Below are 23,809 nucleotides of genomic sequence, written 5' to 3'. Positions count from 1 at the left end.
GAACTTTTACCTGTGTTTTCCAGGTTAATAATCTCAATTGTCCCTGACTTAGGGAGACTAAGGTTTCACTAGTTAGTGCTTCCTTTTCCATACCCATCTTTGTAGTATAATTTACCATGTTACTCTAATGTGAGATTAAAAGAATTTGCTGTGGCATGTGTATTTGTCTTACTGATAATTTCAGCCACTGAATTTTCTGTCTTTGGTTTCTCAGCAGTTTGTTTCAGTATCCGATTTGGGCTCAATTTAAAATTTGGACTCTGGTCAGATTTTCATGCACTTTGATCAAATTTTTAGTTCATATACATGGATCAATCCTAGATGAGCCCCCATTTCTATTACAGACACGAGGGCGAGGTGGATTGAATTATTATTACTGTTCCCCTATTCTGCCCATGACAGCGATGGTTTTCATTTCTAATTTACTTGTTTCCCTTATTATCTTTTCCCTTGCTGAAATGGGCCCTGGTGTGTTTCCCGAATCCCGGTTTATGAGGTCCAATGTTAAAAATAAACCCACAGGAAATTCTTTAAGGTGAAACAAAACTAGGATTTATTAACACATTCAAAAGCCGAGGGATGGATCGTGACACCCATTCATACTCATGAGCAGACAAGATAGAAAGGCGGAGGAAGAAAGAGAAAGAAGTTACAAATTGCAAGTTACTTGAAAAAAGTCAAAAAGGTATTGGCATTAATTCACATGAATAGAGTCCAGTAAGGCAATGTCCAATGAAAGTTCTTTCAGGTAGCTTTGTCTGGCAAAATTCCTGGTCTTTTTCCTAGGAACTCCATTGAGGCAGTTGAAGATATAGCAAAGCATTCTTGTACTGTGGGAATTAGTTCACTCTGGAGGCAAAAGAAAGGATTCTTTGTAGGGATCTGACTTTGAGAGGGATGGAGGTCAGAGGCAGGCTGCTAGCCTGGAGTCTGATTTTCTCTTCTGAGGTTAAACCACAGCTAAAGACAGAATCCAGAAGCTGTATAATTAAAGGAATTCAAACAGCTCAAGTCTCGGTCATGAGAAAGGGTGGTTTTGGGTTGAGCAATTCAGCTAACGATGTACTTTAAGGACCCTGGTTAAAACCCATTGTATTTTGGGCAGATAACTGTGGAACCATTAGCACAACGTTGGAGATGAGGAGTCACAATAGCTCTGCCTTTGTCCAAAGCTGGCTGGTGCAGACATCACACCTACTAGTCCTTGGCTGGAATGTTCATACAAAGCTAGTGGTGTCACATTCCAGGAGATTGATGAGTTAGCCTGTGCACATTTTTAGAAACAGAAGAACAGGAGAATATGGAAGAGAAACAAAATTTTAAAGACTTTTTTTCACGCCTTCTCAGCATGACATAAGGTACAGCCTCATGGTAACATATGTGCAGAAACTGATATATAAAATATGTGCTGGAAATCCTTAGCATGTCCGGCAGCATCTGTGGAGAGAGGAACAGCGTTAAAGTTTTGAGTTGAACATGACTTCTTCAGAACTAAAGAAAGTAAAAATCTGATGAGTTTTATGCCGTTTAAGAGGGGAAAAGGGAAGAAGAACAAAAGGGAAGGTCTGAGATAGGGTAGAGGGCAGAAGAGATTAAATGGCAGATATGTAATGGGACAAAAGGCAAAGGGAGTGGTAATGATTGTAGGAAAGAAATAAAGCATTTGTGCAGACTGAGTGTGAATGGCAGAATAATGAACAGCTCTGTCTGAAAGCAAAAACATGAAAAACAAAATCAAGACCAGCACATGACCAAAAAACAGAATCAAAGTGGGGGACAGAGTTCATGATCTGAAATTTTTGAACTCAATGTTGAGCCCAGAAGGCTGTAAAGTGCCTGATCAAAAGATGAGCCACCATTCCTTGAACTTGCATTGAGCTTCACTGGATTATTGCACTAGGTCAAGGACAGGTCTCGAAGGATGAGAATGGATTGTCAGTCACATAGGATATCATTTGTGAGTTTAGTAAGAGCTGTTTCTGTACTACGGCAGGGGTGAAAGCCTGTTTGGATTGATTCAACATGGAATTCCGGGAAAGATGGGCATGGGTTTTGGAGACCATAACATATGCAAGGACGTTGGAGAGGAAATGGAGGTTGGAGATGGGATGATAGTTTGCAAGGATTAATGGGGCAAGGTTTTTTTAGGAGAGATGTGATGATGGCAGATTCAAAGGTGAGCGGGGCAGTACCCAATGAGTGAGAACTAACATGGGCACAGGGAATGGAAGTTGGCTGGTCGGATGTTTAGAAGGAACTGGGCCAGGGGAGCAGGAGGTGGTTCTTATGGCCAAGGTGAGCTCGGAGAGGACATAAATGGAGATAGTAGAGAAATTAGAGAAAGTTGCTAGTTCAGACCTAGGGCAGGGGGTTCTTTAAAGTAAGTTTAGCCCAGTGGGGTAGGGGAAGGGTAGGAAATGGCAGAGGCAGCTGATCAGATGATCTCAACCTTAGTGACAAAGAAGCCTATGAATTCCTTGCACTTGTTGGAAATGAGGGTGGAGGAAACAGGGTAGAAAGATTTTAGAACATGGTTTGTGGTAGAAAAGAATATTATGTTTGTATTCCAAGATAATCCTGGAATAGTGACCAGTTTTGGCAGACAAAAGCAGGACCTGACAGAAGAAAAATTGGAGGGTAAAACAGAAAATATGTGATTATTGTTTAACATAATATGATTCAAAATGCGTTCGATCAATAATTCATGTAATGGTTGGGTTTTCAGATATGAATCCAGCTTCAAATAAGGACTAGAATATCTATTTTTCTTTATGGTAGAGGATTTTATTAAAAATTATTGGCAAGTACATAGATAAGTCATATCCCTGGAGCTCACTTGGATGTCAGGATAATTGAATTCTGAAAGGGAGGCTGTAATCTGCAACTAACTGCATGTATTATTCCACACATATGGAGTAATGTTTCAGATTTTCATTTGTGAAAATTAGTACTAAGATTAATTTAATTCATAGCTATGAAATAAATCAAAAATACTAAATACTGTAAATACTGCTATATCTTGGAGACTGCTGTGCTACAGTGGTTAGATTTTGGGCTTTCAATTCTCTTCACCACCAAGCATTTGTTGACCAAAGGACTCAAGTAAACTCCAGTTTACTCAGCTGCTAAATGGGTGTCAACACTGCGGGGAAGTCAACATGAGTCCTCAAGAAAAAGAATGTCCTGCAGGGATTGAACACGCAGGGTAATAAAATAGTGATTGGAGACTTCATAAAGAACGCGAGAGGGAGAAAGCAGCGAGACTTCATACAGAGTGCGGGAGGGAGAGACCAGCGAGACTTCATAAAGAGCGCGAGAGGGAGAAAGCAATGAGACTTCATAAAGAGGCACAAGAGGGAGAGAGCAGTGAGGTTGCATAAAGAGGTGTGAGAGAGAGAAAGAGAGCAGCGAGACTTCATAAAGAGGTGCGAGACTGAGAGGAGGAGACGATTGGTGAGTGACTGGTGAGTAAACACTTTTTATGAAGTTTAAGGTATGTCAGTGCAGCTCTGCCATGTGGAATGCACATCTTATGGGATGTGGGAAGTCGTGCAGACACAAAGCGCACTCGATGACTACATTCGCAGCAAGTGTCACCAGCTGCAGAAACTTGAGCTTTGGATTGTGGAACTCGAGCGGTGGCTGGAGTCATTGTGCTGCATCTGCAAGGCTGAGGATTATTTGAATAGCACGCTTAGAGAGGTGGTCGCAGGCAGAGAGGGAATAGGTGACCACCAGAGTGTCTAAGAGAAACAGGCAGGTAATGCAGGAATCCCCTGAGGCTAACTCGTTCTCTAACTGCTTTTACATTTTGGACACCGTTAAGTGAGGAGCAATCCAGAGCAGGGATAATTAATTGGGGGAAAGCCAACTTCGATGGGATGAGAATGCATCTGAATCGAGTGAGTTGGAATCAAATATTGGCGGAAAAGACGGTGTTTGAACAAAGAGATAGTATTGCAAGCAATGTCAAGGTATATTCCCTTGAAAAGGAAAGGTAGGACAAATATATCTCGAACACCCTGGACGATCAGAGCAATAGAGGTGAAGATGAAAAGGAAGAGGAAGTACATGTATGACAGATGTCAATTAGAAAATACAACGGAGAATCAGGCTGAATAAAGAAGGACTCAAGGGCAAGTGAAAAAAACAATCAGGAAAGCAAGGAGGGAGCATGAAAAGAGACTAGCAGCTAACATTAAAAGGAATTCCAAAGTCTTCAAAAGCATGTAAATAATAAAAGAAAGAGTAGGGCCGATTAGGGATAAAAAAGGAGACTTGCATGTGGAGGCAGGAGAAGTAACGGATGTATTAAACAAGTATTTTGCATCCATCTTTACAAAGGAAGAGAATGATACCCAGGCCGAGGTGAGAGAAGAGGTAACTGGTACACATAAGGAGTGTACATTTGAGAAGGCGGAGGCGTTAGAAAAGTTATCCTTCCTTGAAATTGATAAGGTACTTGGACCGAATGAGATGCATCCAGGGATACTGAGGGAGGAGAGAATGGAAATTTCAGAGGCACTGGTGATAATCTTCCAGTCTTCCTTAGGCACAGGGGTGTTGCTGGAGGACTGGAGAATTGTGAATGTTACACCCTTGTTCAAAAAGGGGTACAAGGATAATGCCAGCAACTACAGATCAGTCAGTTTGACGTCAGTGGTAGGGAAACTTCTGGAAACTATAGTTCAGGACAAAGTCAGTAGTCACTTAGACAGGTGTGGGATAGGTAAGGAAAGCCAGTATGGACTCATTGAGGGAAAGTCATGTTTAACTAACTTGCTGGAGTTTTTTGAGGTGGTAACAGAGAAGATTGATAAGGGTAATCCTGTTGATGTGGTGTATATGGATTTTCAAAAAGCATTTGATACAGTGCCACACAACAGACTTGTCAGCAAAATTCTAGGTCATGGAATAAAAGGGAAAGTAGGTACTTGGATAATAATTGGCTGAGTGATAGGAAACAGAGATAGTGATAAATGATTGTTTTTCAGATTGGAGGAAAGTTTGTAGTGGAGTTCCCCAGGGGTCAGTGCTGGGATCATTGCTCTTCTTGATATATATTAATAATCTCAATTGTGGTGTTCAGGGCATGATTTCAAAATGATCTCAAAAAATGTTGGTGGCACAAAAACAGAAAATGCTGGAAAAAATCAGCAGGACTCTCTCCTCCATCCCCACCCCCTTTCCGATCCCCCTTTTTTCCAATAATTTATATAGATTTTTCTTTTCCCACCTATTTCCATTATTTTTAAATGTATTTCTATATATTTCACCACTCATCTATTTTTCCTTAGTTCTGTTGAAGAGTCATACGGATTCGAAATGTTAACTGTATTCCTCTCCGCAGATGCTGTCAGACCTGTTGAGTTTTTCCAGGTATTTTTATTTTTGTTTTTGTTTTGGATTTCCAGCATCTCAGTTTTTTGCTTTTATCTTAGGTCTAACAGCATCTGTGGAGAGAAAAACAGAATTAATGTTTCGAGTCTGTATGACTCTTCAGAGCTTCTCCCACAGATGCTCTTAGACTTGTTGAGTTTTTCCAGAATTTTGTTTTTGTTTCAGATTTCCAGCATTCGCAGTATTTTGCTTTTAGGCATATTGGTGGATTGGGCAGGCAAATGGCAGATGAAGCTCAGTGCAGAGAAGTGCGAAGTGATCCATTTTGGAATGAAGAATGTGGAGAGACAGCATAAAATAAAGGGAGAAACTCTAAAGGAGATGTAGGAACAAAGAGACCTTGGTGTATTTGTGCATAAGTCATTGAAGGTGACAGGGCATGTTGAGAGAGCAGTTAATAAAGCATATGGTATCCTAGGTTTTATTAATAGGGGCATTGAGTACAAGAGTAAGGAGGTCATGTTAAACTTGTATAAGACACTAGTTAGGCCTCATCTGGAGTACTGTGTCCAGTTCTGAGTGCCGTACATGAGGAAGGATGTGAAGGCTTTGGAGAGAGCACAATGGAGATTCACAAGAATGATTCCAGTGATAAACAACTGTAGCTATGAAGATAGATTGGAGAGGTTGGGTCTGTTTTCCTTGGAGAAAAGAAGGCTGAGAGGAGACTTGATAGATGTAATCAAGATCCTGAGGGGTATGGACAGAGTAACTAGTGAGAATCTGTTCTCACTCAAGAGAACATCAAGAACTAGAGAGCACAGATTCAAAATAATAGGCAAAAGGAGTATAAGTGATGTGAGGAAAATTTTTTTCACCCTGAGCCTGGAGCGAACTTCCCAAGAGGGCGGTGGAGGCAGGTTCAATCGAGATATTCAAAAGGGAATTGGATTGCCACCTGAAAAGAAAGAAGGTGCAAGGTTACAGGGATAAGGCAGGGGGTAGGATTAGGTAGATTGCTCTTTCAGCCAGGCAGTGCAGACTCGATGGGCTGAATGGCCTCCTTCCGTACCGTAAAGATTCTGTGATTCTGTGATTGGTGCCGCCTCTGACTAAATGACGGTTGTGGGATTTTTTTTGTAATGTAGTACATAAGCTGTGGTGAAATTTGGTTTTAAGAACTAAAGTTTTGAAAACGCAGCACTTCTACTGGATCTACCTGTGGAAAGTGTCATGATGTTGAATCTATTTTGCAGTGAAATATCCAAAGGGCGGGTGGAGTTTGTATTTTCTGTTACGCCAGCAGTTTATACTATATTTCCATATCATTCCTTGCTGCTGGCGTTGAGTCTCTTTAAAAAAAAAGCAACGCGCGAGTCCCCGCAGCTATTTTGCAACGAATATCCTGCCGCAATCCTCCAGTTGTCCTCACGGCAACAGTTTTACCACAAGTCCTCATCTGCGCACCTCTCTGGCTCTTCTGGGTCTGCAACTGGCTCTTTAATGTGTGACTGCAAAATAAATAAGTTCGTTGCACAGTGACACATTCTATGAAGTTTATATCCACTAGAGACGTCGCCCTTCCATTCTTAAAGGCTGTTGCATAATTGTATTATCTACCAAGGGCTGTTAACTGAAGCCCACCCAGTTTGGCAAATAAAGACGCAGTTTTAAAGCTAAGACAACACGCTGTTTCATGCTGTTTTCTGAAGTGACAGGTTTTGTAGTTGACTGCCTGGGGATTACGAATCAGTCGATTAAATTTACAGTTCCAGCTGGTCATTTCTGAAAGTCTGTTTAAACTCCCCACCAACCCGCCCCCAAATGTGTGTCTTTACAGATATCTAAAAACTTAATCCTTGCGTAGTTTCTGATCGTTAATAATTATTACTTGGTGCATTAAAACGCGACTCTGAAATGTTATAACGTTTTGTCTTCCTAAATAAAATGATCTGTTACAGTAAATTATGGGCTGGCTGTTATTTATTGCACAGAGAATGTGGCTAGACAGCTGGACTATACTTGCTAATAGCCATTCTTCAGTTCGTAACAATCCTCGGGAAGGGCAAAATAAACTGTTGCAGATCCTGGCCCATCACAATTAGACTGTCCACCTCACTATCATCACACTGTGCAACCATTCAATCCCAATTTGGTCTTCCGAGTTCCGCCCCGCCCCGCAGCTTTCATTGGGCAAAACACCATCCAGCCGCAGCAGCTGATTGGGCAGAGCGAGCTGTCAATCAGCAGGTTTTGGTCGGGTGGTTGTTGGAGAGACTCAGGGTTACTCAGACACGGCAGCGAAAAGGGAGCGAGAAGGAGTTTGAGAGTAGTCGAAAACTGGGGATCGCCAACAAGAACTGCTCACACAAGCCGCGGAAAGTTCAGCAGTGCCTTCCCATCTCCCTGCCTTCCCTCCATTTACCACAGCCACTGATGAAATAATATTAACTGGGGTGAAAATACCTAAAATGTGTAAGCGTGGGTGACATGGGTAAAGATCAAGAAATGCCAAGTGTTTGAGGAAAAACATAACTGGAGCCGAATAACAGAAAGGAAAGAGAAGTGCTAATTCAGGTAAGTGATTGTTGGGCAACTTCGTTTCATCCCTGAGATTTTCCTGCATGCCTTGGTTGTTGCTGCATGCTGGTTGACGGATGTTCTGCTTATCTAGTAACACAAACTCTAGAGCAGAAATTTTGGGTTTGATTAGGATCCGCAAGATGATAGTCGAGATTGCTGCACCTTGTAAATTAACCTTTTCCCCAGCACTTCGTTTGAGAATGGCAATTGATGATCATAAAACCAGAAGACATAGGAGCAGAAGTAGGCCATTCGGCCCATTGAGTCACTTCTGTCATTCAATGAGATCATGGCTGATCCGATAATGCTCAACTCCACTTTCCTGCTTTTCCCCCATAACCCTTCCGGTCAGCTTTGGTTCAACAACAATAATTTTCACTTATAAAGCGCCTTAAGTAATAAAACGCCCCGAAGTGCTTCGCAAGAATGTTACGAAACCTAGTTTGACGCAAAGCCACATAAGAATATATTAAGACAGATGACCAATAGGTGAAGGTTTTGAGAAACATCATGAAGGAGGAAAGAAAGCTGGAGGGGTTTAGGGAGGGAATTCTGAAGATTTGAGCCAAGGCAACTGAAGGTGCACAAATGTGGAGCAATTACAATGTGGGATGTGCAAGAGGCTAGAATTGGAGAAGTGCAGGTGTAGGTTCAGAATTTTGCATCTTTTTCAACCTGAACTTATTTTATTGTTAACATTTTCACAGACTATTTTCTCATCACGTAAGGGTTGTCAGTCCCATGTAAAGAAATAGTAAGCACGATTGAACAAAAAAGGCAAATGATATTTGTCCATCTCTTTTATCAAATATTCGGTGAGGGCTTCCCAGTTCTGGTTCTCGTATCTCATTATTTATTTTGCTGTTTGATTCCCTCCCACTGTTGAGAAATTACTAAACCAAGCTGCTGAGCTCAGAGAGAAACAGTTCCAAAATTTGCATGATGGTAGGAGTTCAATGCAGCTTTTTGCATTGGTAGCCAAAGAATATGAAATAACAGAAATCTGTCTCCTACTGAGCTGAGCTAACTGGGGAAATTTTAAATCTCTGCAATGGTAAATGATGCAGCTATGTACTCACAAAACCAGTGGAGGCTCTTCCTGAAAGTAACAGCCCACATAAAGACTTTTGAAGCCTCCAGCCTGTTAACATTATGGGTGCTTCTGTAAGGATGCATGTATCAATTGTAGCTATACAATTTTCTACACATAAATTAATTTAATCCTTATTATTTCCTAAACCTCGTCTGCAAAACTAATTTAATTTATTCTCCCTCTACTATTTTTTCACTCTTTTCTCCTTTTTTCCCATATTAGAACAGTGACTACACTTCAAATGTACTGTAAGGCATTTTGCAATGTCCTGAGGTCGTGAAGGGCATATTATAAATGCAAGTCTTTTTTTTAGACCCTACCCTATACAAAGCAATTGCAACCAAGAGTTGCAGGCATGTGACCCCCTTCTGGGCCTTTGCTTGCACCGCACTTATGGAGGACACTAAAACACCTGCTGCATGGCAGGTGGATATCTCTGACCAAAGCCAGAGGTCGGCAGATTTCTTTTAAAAAAGATTTTATAGTTGGTTTGCACAATATTTTCAAACTGGTTAGTTTTCTGACTTTTGGAGGCCTACAGCAGTTGCCAGATTTCTAAGTGCTTGTGCTTCTTTGCCAGGGATGGGTAACAAGTAAGCTTATTAAGTTCTTGTGTACTACCAGGCCCTAATTGTAAAGTTAGTAATTTTTCTCAGGCAATAAAGAAGAGACAATCAGCTTTTGTTGTCCAGATTTACTGTCATTGTAAGAATGTCACTCATCAGTTAGAGCTATTGCCCCATTGAGAGGAAGGTATGATAGTTAGGAATGAATGTGAGGGATTATATTTCACATTCGATGCTATTATGAATAATTTATAATAATTTTATGAACAAATGTTTAGAAGTTTTTATTAAGTAGAAAACTAGGTGGGGCCTGAATGAGGCAGAGCGGGGGGTATGGGTGATGTGGCTTGAGTTCTGGCGTGTGCTTGTGACAAAAATTCCCTAAGATCCTTAAACATTTGCAAAACCCCAAAAGATAAAAGTGAGTAGAAAATGGACTTCAGTGTTTTTATTTAAAAAAAAAGACTTCTTGTGTCCAGCTAAAAAACATCTGGACTCAAAAACCAGACGGTCTAGTTCTAATTAAGACAGCTGTCAGTCTTGTGCATGAAGTTGGAGGGACACCTGAGACTTAGACTAACTAGTGAGTCTGTGTTTGTATTCTCAGTTGGCAGTATTGGTAGCATCTGATTTTTAGAAAATTGTTTGCAGCTGTTGATTGAAATTACCGGGACTTGGATTTGCGGGCTTCCTACTCAAATTCAAGTGATCCCTTTCCAAAACTGTTCCTGGTGATTTTCGGTGACAAAATCATGTTAAATCTTAATGAATTTCATTTCAAGATCCAAATTATATCTGTTCCTGATAAATGTTCCATTTAAGTCAAGTTTGTTAAAACATCATCTCTTGCAACTTCATTCAAAAGCCAAAATCTTTCAAAAGTCACACTGTGGTATTCTTTATTAGAAGATCTTCTCTGGAAAAATATATCACTTCAAGCAAGCTTATCTGGTTCACAAATCTAACATTCTCATATTTAAAATTAACAATGGACCTTGCGTCATTTGCCATTTGCGGAAAATAGTTCCAAACTTCTACCACCATTTTGTGTAGAAGAGTTTTCTAATTTCACTCCTGAAAGGGCAGGCTCTAATTTTTGGACACTAATCTCGAGAGTATAACATTATATAAATGATTTTACTTGACATTGTACAGTTCCTGTTGCTATATTACAAAAACAAATAGAGGCACAGGAGTAAGTGCAAAAAAGATTTACAAGGATGATACCAGATCTGTGGGGCTCTGGTATTCTTGGTTTATTCAGCTAACGTTACAGAAATAATGTTCTTGTCATCGTGGGCAACCCGCCCACCTCGGGAGAAAGTGCCCGCAAAGGCGGGATCTTCATTGCTGGGAGCTGGGTGTGAGCTGGAGTTGTGCCAGGGAGAAGTGCAGAGGCAGCCATAGGGGCTACTTGGTGTGGATTCGAGCTGTTTAAAAGGCCCGCCTCGGTGCTGTGAGACTCTGTCCCAGTGAACAAAAAAACACAAAGGCCCTCAAGATCTCACTCCTCACATCTCCTTCACCCCCAACATTCCCCATGCCCCATCCATGCCACCTCGTCCCCTGATGCCCCCTATGCCCACTCTGCCCTTCCGCCCAGCCCCTATCCCCTCCATGCCTCCTATGCCCAGCTCTGCCCTTCCACTACCCCCTATATCCCCTCATGCCCCCTATGGCAAGCCCTGTCCTTGCAGCTGTTGGCTCAACAGTTGAACCTTGAGCAAGAAAAAGGTACTCAATATAAACACAGGTTGAGTTGACCAGGATTCAGTTACAAAAAAAAAACTGGAATTGGAGTCAGAAAAGCAAAAAATTTAATTTAAGAAAGAAATGAAAAAGCTTGAACTCAAGAGAGAGGAAAAGGAAAGGTTAATGCACAAACTTAAACATAAGTTCCAAAGAGAAAAATTAGAAAGTGAGGACAGCAATAGGAAAAAAGAGTTTCAAAGAATCAGGGGAGAAACCTGGCAGAAGGTCTGCACGGACCTTGGGCAGGAAGGGTATTGACTCCCTTAAGGGACCCCTTTCCACATCGGGCTCCCCACCACCCCCCACCTGCCAAGGTCTGCATCCCACTGGTGCTCCATCTTCCCCCCCCTCCCGCCCTTCCACTCCTACGTCCCCTTGGCCTCTCCATCAAGAACATCACCCCTCTCTGCTAAAGCCCCCAGGCATCACCGCCCCTCCCCTCTGACATCCCAGTACTTACCTGCTCTTGGATTCCAGGACTGAGAATCAGCAGACTGCTTGTAGTCCCAGTCTTGGCCACTGCTGCCACTGGTGCTGTTGGACTACAAAGCTGCCAGCAGCTCTCTGAATCAGGACTTCTTCCAAGTGAGGGGCTCGGAGTGGTAAATGGCTGTGGGGCTGCTGTGATTGGTGGGGATGCATTCCCCACTGACTCTTTGGCAGGTGAGGTAGAAAACCCCGGCATGTGAAAAATCCTGCCTGAAATGTTTAGTAGAAAAAGCATTGGAGGTTTATTCAACCCTTTGGATGAACAGTCTGCAGACTATGATGCATTTAAGACTGATATGCTTAACATATATGAGTTCAGTTCCAGAAGCTTATAGACAAAAGTTTAGATATCTGAAGAAAAGCAGATAGAAAAGCAGAATATTTTTAAAAGGTGTGAAACTTGTAAATGTTGATGTTCAGAGGGACTAAGATGTGATCATACAAGGAATGCAGAAAGCATGCAGGTATAGCAAACAATTAGAAAGGCAAATGGCATGTTGGCAGTTTTTGAAGCTTTTACTCATGAATTAACAGGAAAATGATACTTCAAATAAAAAGGTAAATTTCATTTTAAATAGTTCTTACAACAAAGATACTTCTTACACAGCCATAAATATTTGCACTGCTCCCTGCATATTGTGTGGCACTACGTAGCTACACAATATGCTGTTCTTTATTCTCACAGGGTAGGTCAGGAGTCCTATCCGACAACAGCTTTCACCTTTCAGTTTCACTGTATAATTATCCTCAGCAAGGCACACTTCTATGAACACTCTCACCCTTGGGACACGGCAATCTTGATTTTGCAGCTTTCCAGAGTTCCCTTTCAACTGATCAACCAATACTACCCTGGTTCATGGTTTGGGAAAACGCCTAGCTTTTTAGCATCCCTGGGTTATTCACACAGCTTTCCAGGTTTTCAACCTTTTTGGCCAGCTCACAATGCCTCCAAGAGCTCTTATCTCCTTTTCTGCCAAACAGAAAAACGGACCTGTTTCTGAGAATGGTTTGTTTCATCTTCGCACAAGAATTCTGCGTTCCTCTTTCTGTTTCTGTTTGCTTTCTCTTTGTATCTACATCTGTGCAATGATTGCTATCACCATCCAGCCCCTCTGATTGTAGCTCTCCTTTTTGTCTGCAGCTCTCCTTTGTGTTTGACAGCCACACTGCTTTTTTCTTGACTTCCTTCCTGTTGGTACTGCTTCCTGCTCAATGGTCGCCAGGTCATGTGGACAATTATTTCTTATTATCTAAGAAAATTAGAATTGATCGAAACTCTTAAGTCCTTTTCAAACATTCTTAAAAACAATTAAATTGAAGAAATTGCAAATTTTCCTTACTGGGTCAAAGGTCATCACAAAAAATCATTGGGTGTGTCATGTAAATATATTAAGAAGATACTATTACCAGGAGCATAAGACCATGGAACAGGCCATTCAGCCTTTCGAGCCTGCTCTGTCCTTATAAGATCATGGCTGATCTGATGTGGACTTAACTCCCTTCCTGCCTAACCCCAAAACCCTTGGCTCCCTTGTCAATCAAAAATCTGTCGAACTGCCTTGAATATAGTCAATGACCCTGCCTCCATTGCTCACTGGGGAAGAGAATTCCAAACACTAACGACTATCTGAGAGAAGAAATTTCTTCCCCATCTCCATCTTAAATGGGAAATCCCTTATTTTGAAACTGTGACCCTTAGTTCTAGATTCCCCCATGAAGGAAAACATCCTCTCGCATCTATCCCTGTCAAGCTCCATTTACCCTGTCAAACCCAAACTATTGAATGTATTCCAAACGATAAGGGAGGGAGATGATGATAGGGATACACCTGACAATTTGGATGATGAGTTGGAGACTGAGAACTCTCAATTTGAACCTCCTGTGATAAAATTAGCTAATGCAGAGTTGATGAAGAGTTTAGATAAGGTACTACACCATCTTCCCGAGAAACATAAGGAAGACATAGTTGAAGAGTTTTAGTCTGTGTGCATAGATAGACCAGATTGGACTTTTCTGGCTATTCATGAGGTTAACATAGGGCACACTATACCCATTAAACAGAACCTTTATAGACTCAATCTCGGTAAATTGGCCCAGGCCAGAAAGGAAACCTTAGAACAGTGATATCATTGAACCAAGTCAAAGTAGCTGGAGTTCTCCAGTATACTGGCACCAAAACCTGAACGATCGCAAGGTTGTGCAGTGCTATGTCGAACAGTTAATGCTGTTATTAAGACCAGTTCTATCCAATCCCACGATTTGAGGATTATATTGATAGTGTTGGGAGCTCAGTCGTTGTGAACAAGACTGATTTGCTCAAAGGTTATTGGCAAGTTCCTCTGACAGATCAGACCAGGGAAATTTCCACTTTCATAACCTCAGATGGACTGTTTCAATGTAAAGTCATGCCATTTGTTATGAAGAATGCACCGACTACCTTTCAGAGGTTAACTAACCAAGTGATTTCTGGATTGTGTTTTGTGTACTAATGACCTATTGCTATACAGTGATGCTAGGGAAGAACATTTGAGAGCTCTGTTTGACAGACTAAAAAAGGCAGATGTAGTGATAAACATGACAAAAAGTGAGTTTGCCAAGGCCAAAGTTACTTATTTGTGGCATATTGTAGGTCAAGGTTGAATGTTGCTTAGAGAAGCTGAAATACAGACAATAATAGACTTTCCTGTCCTCAAAATGAGAAAGGAAATACTATGATTCCTTGGGATGTGTGGGTTCTACCCAAAGTTTGTCCCTAACCTCAGTACAGTAGTCACTTTATTGACAAATCTGTTTAGGAAAAATGTGAAAATCACTGAAAAGTGAAAACAGTCTTTGAAATGTTAAAGGCCATCTTAGTAAATGAACCCATTTTGGCTGCCCTAAATTTTACTAGGCCATTCAAAGTGCCTATTGATGCCAGTGACACGGGGAGGAGCAGTACTGCACCAAGATGATACTGGTATAGAACGACTGGTCAGTTACTTCTCTAGAAATCTGAAGTACCAAGAGAAGTACTCATCAATTGAGGAAGAAGCTTTGTGCCTTGTATTGACTCTTCAACAGTTTGAGGTATATGTAACTAAAAGAAATTATTTGTTTATACTGACCATAACCCATTGGTGCTTTTTGAGAAATTCTGGATTAAAAATCTCAAACTGTTCCATTGGAGTTTAATGCTGCAGCCATATGCCCAAAAAATTATACATCTTACAGTAGTTCACTGATTAATTCTAAAGAAAAACAACAGGACATACGAAAACTATATGCGAAGAGGAATTTTGACAGAGGATTTTGCCTCTGTACAGGTTACACCTAATGGAATTTGAAAACGACAAGGACTGTCTGCAAGTAACAGTCTTGGTAAAGTTTCCTAGACTGAATCAATTGTGCCATCTTTTAACCAAGTATGTGAACTTTATTGAAAATTCTTTTCACGGGATATGGACATCACTGGCAAGGCCAACCCATTCCTAAATTGCCCTTGAACTGAATGACTTGCTAGGCCATTTCAAAGGGCAGTTAAGAGTCAACCACATTGCTGTGTATCTGGAGTCACATGTAGGCCAGACCAGATAGGGATGGCAGATTTCCTTCCCTAAAGGCCATTAGTGAACCAGATGAGTTTTTATGATAATCAGTGATAGTTTCATGGTCACAATTACAGAGACTAGCTTTATATTCCAGATTTTATTAACTGGATTTAAATTCCACCAGCTACCATGGTGAGATTTCAACCCATGTCCCCAGAGCATTAGCCTGGGCCGCTGGATTACAAGTTCAGTGACATTACCACTACACTACCATCTCCCTATGAATTTTAATCATCATGAAAAAGGAGATTTACTATGATGCATCTTGGAAGGTGAAGTCACTAGCAAAAATACTAACTCCCTTTAAAGTTGACTAAATAACTTTAAGGGCAGAATTTTGGCCTCGGCGGGCGGGCTTGGCGGGGGTAGACAGTGGCGGTCAGGAAGCTGACCACCGCCTGCAATCGAGGCTGGAAGGTGATTTCATACTGGTGGGCCAATTAAGGCCCGCCCAGCATGAAATGCGAGCGGCAGCGCTGCCTGTGCAGGGGAAGGTGTTGAGCGCAAATATTTCGCATGCGTGCGAGTGCGTGCTTGAGAATCTCCCTGAGGCACAGAGCTGCCTCAGGGAGATGCAGAGTTTTCAAAAAAATTAAGATTAGAAAAATGTTATGAAACATGCCCCTTCATGTGACTGTGTCACATTTTTAGGGACATGTTATAAGTGAAATTTAAAAAAATTTATTTTATTTTTATTTGATGTTGGAAACCTCACCCATGGATGAGGTTTCCAAAAACATGCAAGGGCTGCTTGGCCTTTTCGCCTGCCCACCAACCGTAAGGTTGGATAGGCAGTGAAAAAGTTAACGTAATTGATACTTTAATGGCCTTAACAGGCCTTTTAATTGTCAGTGGGTTCCCATGCGCACCCACCAACCAAACTATCGTGCGACTATGCGTTGATGTAAGGACGCTTGCCCGATGTCAAAGCATGTCATTTCGCGCTCGAGTGGGTTGGGTGTGCGCCCGCCCACCGAAGTGAAAATTCTATCTTAAAAGTCTATTTAAAGTAGATAAAGACAAAATACTGCGGATGCTGAAGAAGAGTCATGTGGACTTGAAACGTTAACTCTGTTTCTCTCTCCACAGATGCTGTCAGACCGGCTGAGTTTTTCCAGCATTTTCTGTCCCTATTTAAAGTAGACTGGGACTCCTAACTGTTATATGCATTTGGTTGATACAGGCTTCGGAATAATGCCAAGATGGACTGTTCAATGGAAAATGTGACAGCATGGGGGATGAATATTAGTTGTATGTAGTAAGTTAGTTGCTAAAGAGTATAAAATGTTGAAAGTTGTTATATTTTGGAAAATGTTTATGAAACCTCATTACTGTGGTGATAACTTTTCATTCTTTGGGGTGGAGGTGTCACAATTATGAGATTTATAAGATTACATTTTGGACCAATGTCTTTAAGTTAAAATGAAGGGGGTCATGTGACTTGTTCTGAAGTCTGCCTGACAGCAGCATGCGTTGTTTGAATGTTAGGGATCAAAGGGGGCCCAGATTGTTTTACTGGGAAGAAGTTGTAAGGTGTTTACACTTGAAGACAGTGGCAGTGGCCTGTGTGCTAACAATGGATACACTGAGAGTCTCCAAAGTCCCAGAAAAGTTTGAGAATGTCTGGTTCTAAACAGTTGTGCTTTAAACTGTCCATTTAGTTCCAAGATAAAAGAGAGTTGGGGGCTCAATGATAGCTAATTAGCATTTCTAATTGGATACAAGCTCTATGTGAGATGTATTGCCCTGGAGATGGGTTTTGAGAGGCAAAACTTCAAAAATATCCCTGAAGATTCTCAGACAAGGTTAGTCTGCCAGGTTCCAGGGGAGGAAGAGTAGCTATAGGTAAGATACTGTGATTCATCATGAAGGAATGTGGGCGAGAGCTCACTCTTGCATTGGAAAGACCAAATTTGTGAGGAGTTAAAATGAGACCGGAAGATTCATCTACCTTGCGCTAAAGAATCTCCAGGGGGAAAAAAACCTTCACTGTGAAAGACAGTCCTGAGATTAAAAGTTCCCAGGCTGAGAAAGGGAAAGAAACCTCAGAAGCTAAGAATCACCTTGGACTGGTTCTGGGAGAAATGGATGTCTACTTAAAGTACAGTGTAACGTTTACCTGATGGTGTTTTTTACTCGGTTGTGATAAAAGTTGTGTTCTGTATTTTAAAGTGTAAGCTACCTACAACAAAAGTGTTTAGTCAATGGCGCTTATAGTCAGTTAGTTACAGGAAATGTCTTAAAATGTAAAATCTTGTTGTGTCATCTGTTCAGCTATTAACTGGAAGTTCAAATTTTTTTTTTAGAACCAATGGGTCTCTACGAGGATCGTAACAATCATTTCTGATCTGTGATTTGAATTGGTTTATGTTTGTGTGGCTTGACACATTAGTGTTTTGTGCCAGAAAGGTAGTAACAGGTTTCCTTGATGGGATTCTCCACAATGAATTTCCAGTCAGACCCATGGGATGCACCGCTTGAAAAAGATAGTGTCAATTTGCAATGTGGTTACACACTTCTTAGCTGCTATGGTAGAGTGACCAAGGCCTTGAAACCAGGGATATGTTGTTATATGGGGATGTAAAGAGGGAGTGTCAATTGTGACCTTAAAGGTAGATTTTTCATGGAAAGGTGTTTTGTAGATATATTTTCATTTGTTTGCAAACATGATTTAAATTGTATTATTGGATCATTTGCATGTGATATCATCATGCTGAAAGTGATGGAGGACTCTCCCCCCCTCCCAAACAACTTGCCCTCTAATTTTATTTTGGATTGTATGAATGATTTGTTTAAGTGCTTTTTTTGTGCTGAGGCAAGTTGGATATCAAATTTTGTAGCAATGTGGAGCTAGTCTGTTGATTGCTTGAGTTAAATGGATGCTTTGGTGCCGTTTGAACTCGATAAACAGGGTCAAGTAATTCCTTAGTTTACAGCCTCCAGTGCAGATCCAAAGGTGAATAGATAGAAGAACATTAACATAGGACCTGTTTTGCACAAGTTGTAGAGTCTAAAAGGGCTTGAGACAGACATCTCACAAAATGTTCCCGAACAAAGACAAAGGTCATACTTGTCGGTTAGACTTTTGTGGACTGCTTAGCAGTAAAATTGTTCATTAACAGGTTACTTAGTGGTTGCCTACTTAAACAACGCGTTAGCTAACTAACTCAAATCAAGTTGGGAATCACTATCCCATGAGTGATTAGCTAGCTTTTCTATTTTCACTTTTCACTAGAATGTTAACCCATGAATTGATGCATATCACAATGTTAGTGGGGGTAGACAGCCTAGAGATTATATTCGAGATGCCATAATTTACAAAGATGAAGCTTGCAGAACTGGGGGAATGCTGTACTGTTGAAGGCTTCTTTTGAACAGGGTGTTAAACCGAAACCCCGTCTGGCCTTTTGGGTACATAAAAGATCCCATGGCTCTATTTGAAGAAGAGTAAGCGAGTTGTTCCCTTTGTTCCGGCCAGTATTTATCCTTTAACCAAAATCACTAAATGGATTATCACATTTGATGTTATGGAACTTTGCTACATGCAAATTGGCTACTGCATTTCTTACATTACAGCAGTGACTACACTTCAGAAGTATTTAATTGTCTATAATTTGCTTTGGCACATCTGGAGGTTGCAGAGGTGCTACATAAATGTAAGTTTCTTGTATAGCACATAGTAGTTGACTTCCTGTTATAAAAAGAAAAAAAACTGAAAATGCACCGAAGGTTAATCAGCAGCTAAAAGAAATCAGGCTAACAGCTCAGGTGACATCCAGAGAATGAGATGATATTTTCTTTGAGGCACAGATCTACTGGCTGATTCGTTTATTTCAGATTTACAGAATTTGGGTTTTTTTTCACTGTCTGATGTTATACTGCTTCATTTCTGTTCTTCTGCTAGCATCACATATACAGTGGCTTGTCATCATTCTCCATGTGTGGCTCATCTTCCGATAAGGTGTTTAATTTTTTTGTGACAGTGGCAACTTTTCTCATGAAAATTTAATAGGACATCAGTCTATATTATTCTTTAGTTAGCTTGTCTTAAACTAGCCAAAAAGATTCTTTGTTTTAATAAACTAAACCCTGTTGAGGCAGTTATTTTAATGGCGTTTCAATGGCCAAATGGATTAGCAAACTATCATTTCAGTCTGGCACCCCTGGATTTGTTCCAGCCTACATGATAAGATTAAAGGCTACTGTCAGGCAGGGTCCTAGCTGAAACATTTCTCAACAGCCTTAGCACAGTTTCTAATGGCCATGAATAGACAGTACTAAATTGCCCACCATTTTGCACGAATTGTCAAACTCTGAGGGCAGAATTTTCTCGTTGGCGTGCTGAGGTGGGACCCGCACGCTGACGTGGTGACTTCGGACGAGCGTCCTGACGTCACTGTGCGCCATCACGATATTTCGGTGGGCAGACGCACAATGATCTCTGATGCGCGCCTTCCATTAATTAAGGCCCTTGAGGCGTCAATTGACAGCGATTTTTCGATGCCCATGCAATCCTCAGGTTGGCGCACGGGCACAACGGGCAGGAGGGTAGGAGACTTTTGTATAAACCTCATCCACGGGCAGGATAAGAGGGCTCAGTGGGGTTACGAGTGTGCACTGTCAAATATTTAATTTGCAAAGTAACTGATACTTGCCTGTGTGAACTGCAATACTTCAAAACGCATACCAGTTGCTTGGACTGGACTCACAAACTTCAGGTCAGCACTCTGCGGTGAAGAATCGTTTTTGGGCCTGCAGGTTTCAGGAAGCCTTCCCTTAGCCTGGGAATGGGAGTTGAACTCTCCATGGGGGGTAGCTCCTCTGAGGAGGAAGGGAGGGCTAGAAGGGGGAGGAGGCCAGGAGTGCACATTTAGCCTCCAGGGGAGCCACCTTTGGGAGGAGAGGCGCAGGCACAAGGGGCACAGGGCCAAGAGATAGTCCAAAGCAGAAGGGGCCACAGAAGATGCCACTATCCTGCAGCCAGGGTATACCGGCAGCGAAGCAGCTACCTCAATATGCCTGCAGTGCAGTGCCAAAGGAGGCTCCGTCTCTCAAGGGAGACAGTCAACTATATCTGTCAGATGATTGGGCCTGAGATCTCCGCCAGCTGTGTGGGTGGACGCCCCATGCCAGTGGCTCTAAAGGCCACAGTTGCCCTCAACTTCTATGTCTCTGGCTCTTTCCAGGGCTTGGTGGGTGATCTTTGCGGTGTCTCCCAATCAGCTGTCCACACTTGTTTCAAGCAGGTTACAGACGTTCTGTTCAGGCTTGCATTGACCTTCAACCACTACCGTTGGGACCAGGCAAGGCACACAAAGTGAGCCAGAGGCTTCATGGCGATTGCTGGCTTCCTCCGCTTCCAGGGTGCTATAGACTGCACACATGTGGCCATCAAGGCGCCAGTAGGTGAGCCTGGTGCCTTCGTCAACAGGAAGGGCTTCCACTCCATGAACGTGCAGATAGTGTGTGATCATAGGCTGCTGATTTCACAAATTTGTGCAAGGTACCCAGGCAGCTTCCATGACGCCTATGTCCTCAGACACTCCCTGGTGCTGGGGCTCTTCAGTGCTCCAGCCCGGCTGGATGGATGGCTGCTGGATGACAAGGGTTATCCCTTCAGAAGGTGGCTAATGACGCCTCTCTGCCACCCAAGAACAGAAGCTGAGCAGTGGTATAATAGGAGCCACGGCTCCACAAAGGCTGTGGTGGAGAGAGCCATCGGTCTTCTCAAGATGCGCTTCCAATGCCTGGACTGCTCAGGGTGCACTCCAGTACTCCCCAGATCGTGTGTTGCTGATAGTGGTTGCATGCTGCTCCCTCCACAATCTTGCACTGGAAAGGGGGGACGCTGTGGACGAAGAAAATGTAGATGGAGTAGCTGCGGCTGCACATGATGAGTCCAGCAGTGAGTCCGAGGATGAGCAGGTACAGGGAAATGCTGAAGGGGTAGACGCTGACCTGGGCATACTCCATGGAGGCAGGGACACCCGGGAGGCTTTAATCCAACGAACCTTCAGCTAACCCACCACATATGGACCTCCAGGACAAGCCTGGGCTGCAGGCTCCAGGCTCGACGCCTGAGTGCTAAATCTGCCTGGATAGGAACATTAACTAAGGGCCTTGCCAATAAAACTGAATGTCCCACAAATCACTCATAATATTATTGGTAAACATCCATCTGCAGAAGAAAAGAGACACCGTCAGCCATGGTGACATGTCTGAAATTAATGGTATAACAAAAGAAACTTAAGAGAACAAAATGACAAAGGTGTTTAACATCACACCAACTCATAAATACCTCATTGCAAGCCAACACAAAAGCACCAGTTACAAACCCGTGATGTGCCTAAGGTGCCTTTTGTTTCTGCTTTCAGGTGCCAAGTCTTGGTGCTGCCCCCTCACTGTGAGTGGCATCTGAGACAGCCTGCTCACTCTGCTGTCCTGTTGGCCTCGATGACCTTGGCGGCCGTCCTCTGGCCCATAGAGCCTGTGCTGGCCCCGCCTGGGAGGGAGCTGCCAGTTCCACAGCTGGCATCTTCCCAGTCGTCGCAGCCTCAACGGATGCAACGGTCACTGGCAGAGGGGCGGAGGAGCTGCCGCCCTCATCCGGAGTGCCCTGAGAGGAGTCCGCAGAGATGACAGGCAGCTGCTGCACCGACGTGAGGTCGGTTCGGACCTCCTTGCTCACCGTAGATGGATGGGCACCGAGCTGGGAAACCTGGTGCCCAGACCATCTCCCACACTGGCACTGACCAGCTGAGGTCAATGCCGACGTGAAGGCTTGCTGGACCGAGTGCATCCCCAGGAAGCCCTGATTGGTCTCCTGGAGGAGCCTCTCCACGAGAGTCGTCACTCTCTCCATGGAGGACGCATGGCGCTTGGACATGTGGCACATTGCATCGGGGATGGTCTGCGTAGACTCCTTCACCATGAACACCAAGCCAAGCAGAGCCAAGTGTATCTCCCCCAGATGCTCCGATTAGCTGATGATCTAATTCCCACTGAGGTGCTAGTATCTGCCCTGGTGCCTGACTGGCAGAGATGGTGTAATGCTAGTGAGACTGAGTCTTCAGGGCCCTCAGGTGTGAGAGGGGGCCCCTGCTGTCCCTCTGCCTGGCCCTGCTCTGCTGATGCTGAAAGGAAGAACAAGGACATTTGATTAGTTAACGTGGAGACAATGTCAGTGTGCATCCCTGTCCCCCGAATCATTATGTGCTCATCCTTCCATAAGCAATGGTCAAGCCATGTTGCAAACTTCAATCACTGAACATTCAGCACTGTCATGGCTGTCGGGAGAACAATGGTGACCTCAGTGCTGGGCAAACACACCTGCCCATGGCACCCCAGCCTCGCCGACACCGGTGGACCTGGGTGCATGATGCCTCTCCAGATCTAGGGCCTCCTGTTCGACCCAGCTAAGCATCGCCACCTTCGCTGGCCCTCCGCCAGTCCTCACCCGCTCGGCGGCATTATGTGCATTCTTCTCCTGAAAAAGAGAGAAGAGCATTGATTGGTGCTGCTTGTACCTGGATTCTCTTCGCAGACAGCCTACCCCAACCAGAGTGGGACATATCAGGGCTCCAGTGCCTCCTCACCCCGCTACTGCCGAACACTCATACAAAAATGCCAGGCCTGTTTGCACCCCTCCAACTCCCCTTGGACAAATGCTGCCTACATCACATTTGGCATCACACGGTCTAACATCCCATAGCAAGGAGGCGCAAGCACGTAGAGTGCAGAGGGCAGCAGATCGATCGGTGCCACGCCACCTTGAAGCTCCCCTCCCAGCATCTCATCACCCTGACTTTGACATGTCCTGGAGTTCCAGCACTGCGCCTTGGTGCAGCTCCTCCAGGTTGCTCTCAAAACAGTAATGTGGGTTCATATGCTGCGGGTGCAGAACCCATCTCTTCACCATTCTCTCACGGTGATCTCAGCATGGGCAATATCTGACCCACCCAGTGAAGGACTTGCGCCACTGGATCCATGTGAGTTGCACAAGGTCGTGGGAGCTCACAATCTCCGCCACCTCCTCCCATGCTCATTTGGTCAAGTGGGGGGGCCTCCTCCTCCTGTCCTGGGGTACGAGGACCTCCCCCGGTGCTGCCACCTCCTCGAGGAGGGCAGCAAGACAATCATCTGAACAACGGGGGGCACTGTGGCCCCCCCTGCCTGGCCTGCTCACCAGCAGCGCTCTGGGGAGCCCTTCCAGTAGCCATGTTTCACAGCCTTTGCAAGGCTGCAGGAGCTTTTTTAAACAGGCCACCGGGTCGCCATTGGACCCGGCAGCCATTGCAGTCCCACCGCTGCCCGTCCACTCCCGCTGTCCTCGGGAGCTGCGAATCACGCTCGGCAGGCCTTAACTGGCCCGCCCGCGCAGAATAGCGGCGTGGACC

At 43.5% G+C, this 23,809-nt stretch overlaps 1 protein-coding gene and 1 long non-coding RNA gene across 2 annotated transcripts in view; one reads left to right on the top strand and one right to left on the bottom strand.

Annotated features, from left to right (window-relative positions):
* Positions 1-594: 594 nt before the first annotated feature.
* Positions 595-7,479, bottom strand: LOC144690710 (uncharacterized). The gene is made up of 4 exons (XR_013578942.1): positions 7,363-7,479; positions 6,560-6,851; positions 6,219-6,298; positions 595-1,437 (listed from the first exon to the last, which is right to left on the bottom strand). It is a non-coding gene; the product is annotated as an uncharacterized LOC144690710 (long non-coding RNA).
* A 156-nt stretch (positions 7,480-7,635) lies between these two features.
* The window catches only part of pdzd2 (PDZ domain containing 2), a 631,303-nt gene continuing 615,129 nt past the window's right edge, over positions 7,636-23,809 (top strand). Inside the window, exon 1 of the mRNA XM_078551140.1 lies at positions 7,636-7,917. The gene's annotated coding sequence lies outside the window, so the exon portion shown is untranslated. The remainder of the gene's footprint in view (positions 7,918-23,809) is intronic.

Source organism: Cetorhinus maximus, chromosome 1, assembly GCF_964194155.1.
Source record: "Cetorhinus maximus chromosome 1, sCetMax3.hap1.1, whole genome shotgun sequence".
NCBI classification, from domain to species: domain Eukaryota; kingdom Metazoa; phylum Chordata; class Chondrichthyes; order Lamniformes; family Cetorhinidae; genus Cetorhinus; species Cetorhinus maximus.
The sequence above is the reverse complement of the archived record's forward strand: the minus strand, read 5'-3'. Positions and strand labels throughout refer to the sequence as shown.